The following is an 11,802-nucleotide window of genomic DNA, read 5'->3' as shown; positions in this document are numbered from 1 at the left end:
ATGCTTTGGGGGTGCTTTTCAGCCAAGGGGACAGGACAACTCCATCGTATTGAGGGGAGGATGGACGGGGCCATGTATCGTGGAATTCTGGACCGACATCTCCTTCCCTCAGTGAGAGAGCTGAAGATGGGTCGAGGATGGGTGTTTCAGCACGACAACGACCCTAAGCACACCGCCAAGCCAACAAAAGAGTGGCTGAAGAAGAAGCACATCAAGGTTCTGGAGTGGCCTAGCCAGTCTCCAGACCTGAATCCGATTGAAAATCTTTGGAGGGAGCTTAAAATTCGAGTTGCCAGGCGACAACCTCGGAACCTGAATGATTTGGAGGCTGTCTGCAGGGAGGAGTGGGCCAACATCCCTGCCGAAATGTGCACAAACCTTGTCACCAACTATAAAAACCGTTTGACATCTGTGCTGGCCAATAATGGCTTTTCTACAAAATATTAACATGCGGTTTGTCCAGGGGGTCAAATACTTGTTTTTCCTCATCAGATGGTTATCAATTTTAATAAATTCATATGATGTGATTTTCTGGAATTTTCTTTGGGATTCTGTCTTTCACTGTTAGAATGTACATATGATTAAAATTGTAGATTTTTGCATTCTTTGTAAGTGGGCAAACCTGCAAAATCAGCAAGGGGTCAAATACTTATTTCCCCCACTGTATATATATATATATACACACACATACATATACACACACACACACACACACACACACACACACACACACACACACACACACACACACACACACACACACACACACACACACACACACACACATACATACATACATACATACATACATACATACATATATATATATATATATATATATATATATATATATATATAGACACCTTTCTCCTGTGCTATCTCGCCGATGAAACCACCACTGTAAACTTGCCCTTCACCTTTCAGTCAAGCGAATAGTGAAACTGTCACCTCCCATTGTTTTCTGTTTCAACAATGACCATACATATATATACACTCACACCACACAGTGCAGCAGCTGAGCAACAAACAAAAGAGAAACCCATCACCACCACCGCAGCAACCCAAACTCTTTCTCCAGATGACTTGCACGGCGCTCATCCCAGAGACGCAACTTCCTGTGCCAACAGAGCCAGACCTCAGCTGGAGAGTCAGCCTAAATGCCAGTGTCTGAAAATGTGTGTGTAGGTGTAGCTTCTGTCTTTAGTATGGGTTTTGTGCTTTCATGTCAGGAGAGATGCCAGTCATCTCTGGAGTGGTGAGGGAGCGCCCCCCCACCCTTAGCATGCCAGTCTCTCACACACACACACACACACACACACACACACACACACACACACACACACTTACACACACACACACACACACACACACACACACACACACACACACACACACACACACACACACACACACACACACACACACACACACACACACACACACTTATGTGACCACAATCTGCGTGGGAGATCTGCATCTTAGTCATCACAGCTCTCCATAATATTAGATCTTCAGCTGTAATGTTTGTCAAGCTGCAAACACTATCATCGCGACCACAGAACATAGAAAAATGGCCCTTATTTTATTTTAAATTTAATTAATTCAAATAACGGAAGGTTGTAATGCTGTTAAATCAAGAAGGTTGGATTATCTTTTTTTTTTTTATTACATTCAGTAGAAGCGGTTAAGTAAAAGTACTCAGATCTTAATGTACTTAAAGTATGAAAAGTAAAAGTACTGAGTAGGTTATGTTTTGTATTAATAATCTGAAAAGTAACTAAAGTCTTAGCTAAATGTACTTAAAAGTATGAAAAGTAAAAGTACTCCTTGTGCAGTAACGTGTTCCCTGTCAGTGTTTTCCGACTACATCTGATGTTTCTGGATTAATATTCCTGCTGAATTAATGTGCATGTTCAACGCATTCTCATGAATTTTTACTCCTTTATATACTGTTGGGTAGTTTAATCTACAGTAATGCATCATATTCTATAAGCTCATCATATGTTTGCAGCGTTGCTGTCCTGTGAGAACCACGTATCTCTAAAAAGTTTTAAAACTTGTCGTCATGGTGTCAGAAAAACAGCCCTGTTTTCAGCTTCGTGACGATGCATTTTACCAGCTGATCCGAGAGGCTTTTTAAAGACTTTATTTAGATTAAGAAGGAGGAGAACTTTCTCAACACACTTTGTCCTTTAGTTTATCACAAACATTCAACATCAACACATCTGGAGATACGTGGTTTTCACTGGACAGGGAGGGGATGAAAAACTGTCATCTGAAAAGTAATTAAAGCTGTAGTGAAGTAAAAAGTACAATATATACTGTAAGTATAAAGTCAACACTTCCAGGAGCCTGCTCTGGTTCTGTGTACAGTACACACTTTTAGTGGTAATTAAAATGAAAGCTGTCAAACATGATAAGTAAAGTAACATTTTGCAGCTGTAAACACTCTGGTGGCTCTTTCTTGGAAATATTTCCAGGCATACAGGACGTGATGCATTTCATGTTTCCTGCCCCACAATAGCCATTTGTTTGGTGACAACAGAAGAGGAGCTGATAGTTAAGCAGGCGTGATGACAAAGGCAGAAACTCCCACTGGGAAAGAAAAATAAAATTCATGCTGAAGGATGCGCTGAGGTCAGAGTAAATAATGTTGTGTCTTCAACCACTGAACCACATCTGATAGTCTGGTTGATCAGTAGCTGCGTTGGCGACTCTGCCATGTTGATCTTTGCTCTTTCTGCTCTGCTGCTTTATAGTATTTCTGAAACCAACCGGTACAAACCCTGTAGAGGTTGGTTTGTTTAGTGTAGTAAAAGGTCCTCTCTCTTTTATTAACAACTGACTCTTGTTTTTAATCACAACTGATGTTATAAACATGATTTTGAACTGATGATGGACACATTAGTCTGTTGTTTGGGGTCTCAGAGACTTTTACTTTTCACACATATTATGACTCCATCGAAAGACAATAAATGATCATACTGAATTATTGCCCAGCCCTATGTCATTATAATTATTTCAAATTTAAGATGAAGTTTTGAAATTGTGGCCTGTAAAAAAGACTGTTTCCTCACTGCTATATAGGTGTGTGTTTTTATATTGTATATATATATATATATATATATATATATATATATATATATATATATATATATATATATATATATATATATATATATATATATATATATATATATAAGTCTGAGACACATAAGTACCATGCCAACCCTTTTCTACATATTGGGTTTTAAGAACAAGTTTTGATTTAAAGTTAAAAAAGCATTCGAAAGGAAAATATTTTGCAACTGCAACTATTTTGCAACAGCAGTGAGGAAGTAAAAGTTTTTTTTTTTTTTACAGACTACACCTTCAAAACTTCCTCTTAAATTTGAAATAATTATAATGACATAGGGCTGGGCAATAATTCAGTTTTACTTGTTTAATTTATCGTCTTTCGATGGAATCATATCGTGACAAAATCCTATATTGAGACATACAATTACGTGGTCTACATTGCTAATTACAAGCACATACTAACTCAATTTTCTCAGAAAGTCTGTTGTAAAACATTTTGAGGCAATATCATTAGAAGATTAGCAGATTTGTTTTAACATAACACTGTTTTTGTGCATGCATGTCAACATAGTCAGTATATATTTTCACTTGAAACTGTTTACCAAATTATTAATGATTATCTAAAATTTAATTGTAAAAAAAATATTTTGTGGAAGCACCAATTGTCAACCCTACAATATTGGTATCGATGCATTTGGTCAAGGATATCGTGATATCTGATATTCTCCATAGCGCCCAGCCCTATAATGACATATGATATACGGGGTAGCATGTTACCTCCAGCATGTTTGGCGGGTCTGTCGGGGCTTTGTTAATGCTTTGAACAGCCAGAGTACACAATGGAGGCTACACAGTGGAAGTGCTGATGCTGCATGTTGTCGGACAGGTAAACAGGGACAGGGACGCAGCTTCTGTTACAATGGGCTGCAACAGATTTGGTTTTATGGCTTAAATCCATATAACACTTGTTCAAAGTCAGTGCTGGTCCAACCAGAAACTAATTTAGTCATAGAGTGAGTGAGTGAGTGAGTGAGTGTGTGCGTTCTCGTTTAACTGGCTTGTGGGGTCCAAAAACCGGGAGTCCAGTATACTTGTGGGGTCCGAACAGCTTGGTGGGCCAAAATTGTGGACCTCCACAAGTTTAAAGGGCAGTTTGAGGGTTAAGACTTGGTTGTAGGATTAGGGTTAGAATTAGGTTATGGTTAGGGTGAGGGTTAAGGTTAGGCATTTAGTTGTGATGGGTTAAGGTTAGGGTAAGGGTTAAGGTTAGGCATTTAGTTATGATGTTAGGGTGAGGGTAAGGGTTAAGGTTAGGCATTTAGTTGTGATGGTTAAGGTGAGGGTATGGTTAAGGTTAGGCATTTAGTTGTGATGGTTAAGGTGAGGGTATGGTTAAGGCTAGGCATTTAGTTGTGATGGTTAAGGTGAGGGTAAGGGTTAAGGTTAGGCATTTAGTTGTGATGGTTAAGGTGAGGGTATGGTTAAGGCTAGGCATTTAGTTGTGATGGTTAAGGTGAGGGTAAGGGTTAAGGTTAGGCATTTAGTTGTGATGGTTAAGGTTAGGGTAAGGGTTAAGGTTAGGCATTTAGTTGTGATGGTTAAGGTTAGGGTAAGAGGCTAGGGAATGCATTATGTCAATGACGGGTCCCCACAAAGATAGTGAGACGCATCTCGTGTGTGTGTGTGTGTGTGTGTGTGTGTGTGTGTGTGTGTGTGTGTGTGTGTGTATGTGTGTGTGAGACAGAAAAGTTGTGTCAGATGTTGTTGGGTGATCATACAGATGTTTTTATGTTTGGTTTTTAATATTAGCTGTTGGAGCAGACGATGCAAGAACATTTTCTGTGTGAACAGACAAAGAAAACAAGAATTCATCTTATCTTATAAAGTCTCATAAACATGAATGAAAGAAGCATAATAAACTTTTTTCTGGTGTTTCGCCTTGTGATGATGGAAAACTAGAAGTCAGTAATGTGCTAATATTATAACTGTAAATGTTCCTGCAGGTAAATCAGACACTAGATTTCATATTAACTTATTAATTTAGATATTTATTAATGCATTTATACCAGTTACACATTTTGGGTTAGTGTTTATTGAGCGTATAGGCTTTTGAATGTTTTTAGTTGTGTGTGTTTTTCTGATGTTGGTGGTGACATACATTTGCCCTCACAGAGATAAATAAAGTTGTGTTGAATTGCACTTAAAAGGCAACCCAGTGTTGCTATGGAGAACTTGAGCGTTATCTGTGGGTCAAGCGGAGCCACTTAAGGTAAGGGAGGGTCACGGCAGGTCAGGATACACACCTCCAGGAACATACGTTTGGTTTTTTAAACCCTAAAGCTGAGAAAATGTATTATTTTCATTATTAATTCACTAAACTTTTTTTTTTTTTTTTTTAATTGTTTGGTCTATGTAATGTCCAAAGAAAGGTGAAGAAATACCTCTGTGACATCTTCCAATTGCCCGTTTTGTCTGACCAACCAAAAAAAAAGATCTTCAGTTTACAAACAGCGAAAAGCTTGAAATCCTCACATTTGATGAATCTGAAACCGGAGCATATTTGGTGCTTTTGCTGGAAAATGACAAAATAGTTGCAGATTATTATTCTAATCGATTAACCAACTAAACATTTCAGCTCTAGATCTAACTGATGTGAAAATAAACTCTTAAAATACATCCCAGAAACTCTTACCAACCTCTGAAACCTGCTTTAACTGCCCCTGAGTGAGTTTAGTGCCGCTGTAAGCTCCTTAAGAAACCTGAAATTCCCTCAAACCTCTTTTTAATAAACAGCCCAGGGACCTACAAAACTCTTCTCCCCTTAAAACCTCCAGAGACCCTGTCAGTTAAAGACCTGTGGGATCCCCTCAGTGCTAGATAGCAACACAGTTATTATGAAAAAGCTTTTGTTCCTTAGTGGAAGCTTCCTATGATTATTAACTATCAGGAACCAATTAACCCACTGTAGGCCTACCTGTAAATTACATATAGCCTATTTTATAGCTTAAATGCACCGTTTTTGTTTAACATGTGCTATAAAATATCAGATTCATATCCACCTACCTCATGTATATAAAACATGCAGTTCATGTGTAGCCTATTCCAGCACCCTTACTATATATTCTACTTTTATGTTGGAGCCTGCTTGGTTGTCCATGTTTTAGCTGCATGTATTTGTAGGCTAGCTTAAATTGAGAAATGTCCTTAGTATTTGATCACAAACAAGGTCAATAAAGCGGTTTCTGATCCTCTTTTATCACTGTAACATCAATAATTAATAGGCACTAAACAGTTAATGAAATCTCTATGTGAACTTAAAGCTACAAGACCAAGAATTCAATCTATTTTATCAAATAGCCGAAACATAAAAACACCGCGCGTAGTGGACCAGATGGCGGAATCATCGATACGTTGTTGATTTAAAAATCACCGGAAGGTAAAGTAGAAACACCGTCGCCTCCTGATCTCTTTGAAAGGACTGAATATAAAGCAGATACAAATGCATGAATGTCTCACCGGAGAGCCGCTGATGAGGCAGCAGCGCGGGGTATGTGAGCACTGAAGCGGCCGTGGAGCTCTGCAGCGGAGCGCCCGCTTGTGTTTACCGGCAGATTGAAGGACGTGAAGCGAAGATGGATCGATGGATCGATATGTCTCCCTCTTTCTCTCGCTCTCCCTCCGTCCGTCCGTCAGCTGAAGCTCCTGTCGCCGCTCCTGCTCAGCAACAAGTGGGACCTTTTCGGCTGCTCTCGCCCCTGACTTATCGATCAGCTGTGTTCGACACCGAACAGCCAGGCCTCCGATTGGCCGCTGCGAGCCGCTAAGTACCGCCCACCTGCATGGCTCCGTCACATTCTGGAAACCCTTTTTTATCTCACACCACACACACCCGTTCTCACCATACACACACACACACACACACACACACACACACACACTTATTCAGAAAAGGGAAATTGTCGTCAGTTCCGACTTAAAAATAAAAAAATATTCATTTAAATATAAATACCTACTTACATAGGATTGTAAATAGATATGCCCTACATAACTTCCTGAAACCATTGCAACATTTACTCAAGTTCTGCAGTTTAGTAAAATTTTAAGGAAGGCCTACTTCCACTTTCTACATTATACTTCTACTACTCCACAACTATTCCCCTTGTTTTACCCCACTACATTTAATAACTAACAATGTAAACTTATAAATAATGACTTATCATAGGTGAAACTACCCAGCAATAAAGTAACCTTTACCAGCTGCAACATTGAAGTGATGCACATGCATCAATAATGATAATCCTATAATACAGGATTCTGAAATGGTCAATTCTGCATGAGTACTTTTACTTTTAGTACATTTTGATGCTGATACTTTTGTACTTTTACTTTAATAGGATTTTGAATACAGAACTTTAACTTGTAACAGTGTTTTTACATTGTGGCATTGCTACTTTTACTCAAGTAAAAGATCTGAATGCTTCTTCCACCGCTGGCTATGTAGCGCCAAACAAAAAGTACATATGAGGCCGATACATTTAACTCCAAACTATAGCCACTAAAAGAAATGAAGAACCCGCTTTTCTTCTTTACTTTCTATCCTTCTGAGGTCCATGACACACACAGGTGGACCACAATCACAGCTGTCCTGTGGTGTGTGCTTGTTGTCATTGTCTGAAGGGGCCCACCCTCCAGACTGACTGTTTACAGTAAAAGCTGCAGAGCTGCTGCTCACCACTGACTCGACGGAAGTGCTACAAATACAAACGCCCCAACTGCTTGTGATACAGCAGAGAAAATAGTTTCTTCAGGATTTCCCCTAATGGTTCATCTGCAGTAGCTCACCTGTAGCATGGGGCAACTTTATCAGAGATCTTTCATTCCCCATGCCATACATGAACTTAACTTAAAATTTTAAATGTGTTAATTGTAGATCAAAACCTACCTTATTTCAATCGTCTGCAATGTTTTCCATTTCTGTTGTTGCTTGTTGAGGGTATTAGAGTTGTACTGTTAATTGTGTGTATTTTAATGTAATTTTAAATTGGTATTATTGATGTATATCTGTTGGAGAAGTCAAAGACAAATTTCCACTAAGGTGGACAATAAAGTCCAATCAAATCAAATCGAATTAGTCGATGACTTTTGATTTAGGCCTCAACATCTGAAACTGTGGAGCTAAATCCATCAAAACATAAATATTGGTGCATCGTTCAATATCAACAGTTAAGAAGCAACTGATGGTGTGTTTTAGGGCTGCAACTAACGATTATTTTCTTTGTCGTTTAATCTGTCCATTATTTTTCTCAATTAATGGATGAGTTGAGAAAATGGTGAAAAATGTGTTTCCCAAAAGCCCAAGATGACGTCTTCAATGTCTTGTTTTGTCCACAACTCAAAAGATATTCAGTTTACTGTCAGAGGAGCAAAGAAACTAGAAAATATTCACATTTAACAAGCTGCAATCAGAGAATTATTTTAGAATTATGTTTTCACAAAAATGACTCAAACCAGTTAAGTATCAAAATAGTTGGCGATTCATTTAATAGTTGACTTATCGATTGCAGCTCTAGTATTTCTTTTTGCATTTCTAAGCCTGTTGCTGTTGTTAATAACAGTGGATACAAAACAACACCAGGCAACACAATTGACTCTGATCTGAACATTTCAATATCATAGTGCATGCAACACAAATCAATATCATTCTAAGTCAGTCAGGCTTATTTTTTTTTTTTTTTAAACACATGAATTCATGTTGCTAAACAGCTTCTTGCTTCAAAATTGTGAGTTTAAGTCCTGCAAAAGGGCACTGCAGGCTTTTCTGAACACAGTATTCATTACAGGCGCTGATGATGACGGGTGCACAAGTGTCAAGTTCGTTCACAAAGTCCTATGCAGCCACAGAGTCCCACTGAATGTATATTTCTAAAAGGAAGAGGTGGGTTTGTAGATGTAGATGTAAATGAAAATTAACAAAACATCTTGTGTACCATTTGGCTTGGTGTTAAAAGAATACAAGGCAGCAAAATATTTGTCAACATGTTTGAGATCTGATTTGTGATCTGAAACATCAATTAATTTATTTATTTAGTGGTTTAGGCCTATCCTTCACAATCTAAGAGGAAATGGCTGCTTTGCATTTTGCAGGTATCCAACAATCAAACCGAGAGAAACACATCAGAGAGTCAAATACAACATGCTAAATGTCATGCCGGATGGTTTCATGTTGACATCCAACAGATGTTAACTGTCTGCAAATCAGCATTAGCGTTCAATTCTGAGTGGGAGTTCAGCTAAGACTGAGACCGAGATGTCCCAAAAGGCCACCGTGCTTGAATAAACCCTCTTGATTTACAGCATAACCTTTCCTCTGGTCGATTATCCTGCCACGGCTAGGGAAGCTAATCTCAAACGCTCCTGTGGGTCGTTATTAGAGGACCTACTGTACATCACCATATGGTTTGGAGGACTTATTATTCCACTGTCATCAGCCTCAGGTTTAACACATTTTAAACCATCCTACAATGTTTTTTATTTATTTTTTAAGTGTGTGATGAGCATTAGGCGGCAATGACCTGCTATTTTTGGACATTTTCCTCATTAGAGTCTCTTTTCTGCATTAAGCCTGGTAACGTGTGACCACACTATTCACTTCTTCAAGAACAAAAGCATCGTCTCCACACCTCTTCTGTCTTCTGGCCTCTTTTGAGAGCAAATATTATTCCAAAACACACGAGTAGAACAGAAAACAGACACCATGATTGACTTTTACAAAATCTGTATTTGCAAAAACAAAACAAAAAATATGCAAAGTGAAGTCTATTTTTTTTACAATACCAGTGAAATTTACAAAACAAGATGGTGCAGGAACCCGTTTATTTGGGACCCGATGTTTGACAAAACATGTCAAAATTACAACAAAATAATTTTTTAGGAGGAAAAGAAGCCAGTCAATGATAATTATGACAGGGAGGTCAGTGGTGGTCAATGAGCCTCCGTAAACCACAGGATCTCCAGCGAAACCAGATACAAGTCCCTGCAGGACTCCTCACTTAACCAGACAATCCCAAAAATGTCTGTCAAGATGCCACAAAGCAAGGCACTAAACCCTGAACAGCGCAGCTGGAGCTGCTCATTGCAAATAATAATTAGTCTCAGCAGAAATGTTAATCAGAACCGTCAACCTTTAACGCGCCGGCGAAAAGATCCAAACAAACCCGACTTTTTCTTCAGATCTGTGAGATGGGGAGTCTGCATTCTCCATCTCTCACACTCGTAGTGTCGATTCAGAACCATAATAACAAATCAAGTAGTGATTGTAAGAGGATGTGAAGAACCATGAATGTACACACAGACAACGGTCCATAAACATATAGTTGCAGTCCACCAGATAATCAATCAGTCCACTAGTTAACAGATTTGGATTTCCACATTGATAATCAAGTCTGTAATACCACAGAGAGAGTGTTTGTTCACACCTGACTAAGGCAGAGTAGGACAAAGGTTAACACACTGAACTTATATACAACAGAGTATTAGGGCCACAATAAAAACTAAATCTAGGAGAATAAAGTTGAAATATTTCAAGACAAAGTTGCAACATTTGGAATAAAGTAAAAAAAAATTACAAAGAAAATTCATATTTTGAGAAAAAAACTGCTGCTGAAAGTTTGTCTCAGCTTTATGTGTCAAATGAGTGATTGATAACCAGTTGCAGGTTTCACCAAGAAGCTCCTTATTATCATATTGTCTTAGAGTGAATGTTATATGAATCAAATAACTGATTTGTTTTTTGAAGCAGCAGCTAGACGCGGTAAGGGGTCAAACAAGCAAAAATAATTTAATCCGAGCAAAGCGAATTTTGTCTTGCAGCAGCCTACTTTTATTCTGTTTATAAACATTTTTCTTTTTAGAAAGTAAATACTTAATTCTCAAAATTTAAAAAGGTATAATATGTAGGATTTTCCTTAAAAAAAAAAAAACGATATATTGACTAATGCAAAGTCATCCCTCTCTACATCACTTAGAAGTGTGTAGTGGTGTCTGTATCACCCTGTCCTCTGCCTGGATTTTCTGTTCTTCTTATTTATCTGAGTGCGGGACGTTAATGGGCATCAGCAAAGAGCCTTTGGCCCCACATGGGTGTGTGTGTAACCCCAGCCAATAACAGCGTGCAGGTTGTACAACGCTTGTTTCTCGGCATCTCATATCGACCCCACAAGTTTTACTGTCAACAGAAACGGACAGGATGGAGCTCTGCATCCGCTCATAATCCTAAAATGTGAACCTTCCTGGGCTGCATGTGTTTTAATTGTGCTAGAACCAAGCATGAGGCACTGAGCAACGAGGCCAATGCAAAGTGCAAAAACTGCAGTTCATCGAGTGGCCACTTGAGGCTGGCTCCAAAGGGAGTTAATCCCCTTAAGCCCCTGACACACCAACCCGACGGCCGACTTGAGAGCACGTTCTGCCGCGTCGCTTAGACGTACACGTCTCCCCAACGGCGCTAATCTATATTGTCGCCCAAAAAAGAAAACCGGCAGCTGATTGGGCCAGATAAATCCGTGGGTCTGGCTGCTCCCGGATTTTCAACCCGACCATAATGGCGGCTCAATACAACAATACAATCTCATATTTCTGAGATAGTTCACCGGAAACGTGTTTCTGAAAACATTTTAAGCGAGAACTAGGCCGTTACGGTTCTGAATCTGTCTTCATTTCAGATCG

The 11,802-nt window shown here is 39.0% G+C and overlaps 1 protein-coding gene across 3 annotated transcripts in view; it reads right to left on the bottom strand.

The window, feature by feature from the left end:
• LOC114552736 (sushi domain-containing protein 6) overlaps positions 1-6,814 on the bottom strand; it is a 22,642-nt gene extending 15,828 nt beyond the window's left edge. For 2 of the 3 annotated variants that reach the window (XM_028573749.1, XM_028573750.1), the window contains exon 1: positions 6,595-6,814. The gene's annotated coding sequence lies outside the window, so the exon portion shown is untranslated. Of the gene's footprint in view, positions 1-5,519; positions 5,651-6,594 lie in introns of all 3 variants that reach the window. The other variant, XM_028573748.1, reaches the window with a different exon arrangement.
• Between the last annotated feature and the right edge of the window lie 4,988 nt (positions 6,815-11,802).

This window comes from Perca flavescens, chromosome 3 (genome assembly GCF_004354835.1).
Source record: "Perca flavescens isolate YP-PL-M2 chromosome 3, PFLA_1.0, whole genome shotgun sequence".
NCBI lineage: Eukaryota > Metazoa > Chordata > Actinopteri > Perciformes > Percidae > Perca > Perca flavescens.
This window is presented reverse-complemented; position numbering and strand designations above follow the sequence as displayed.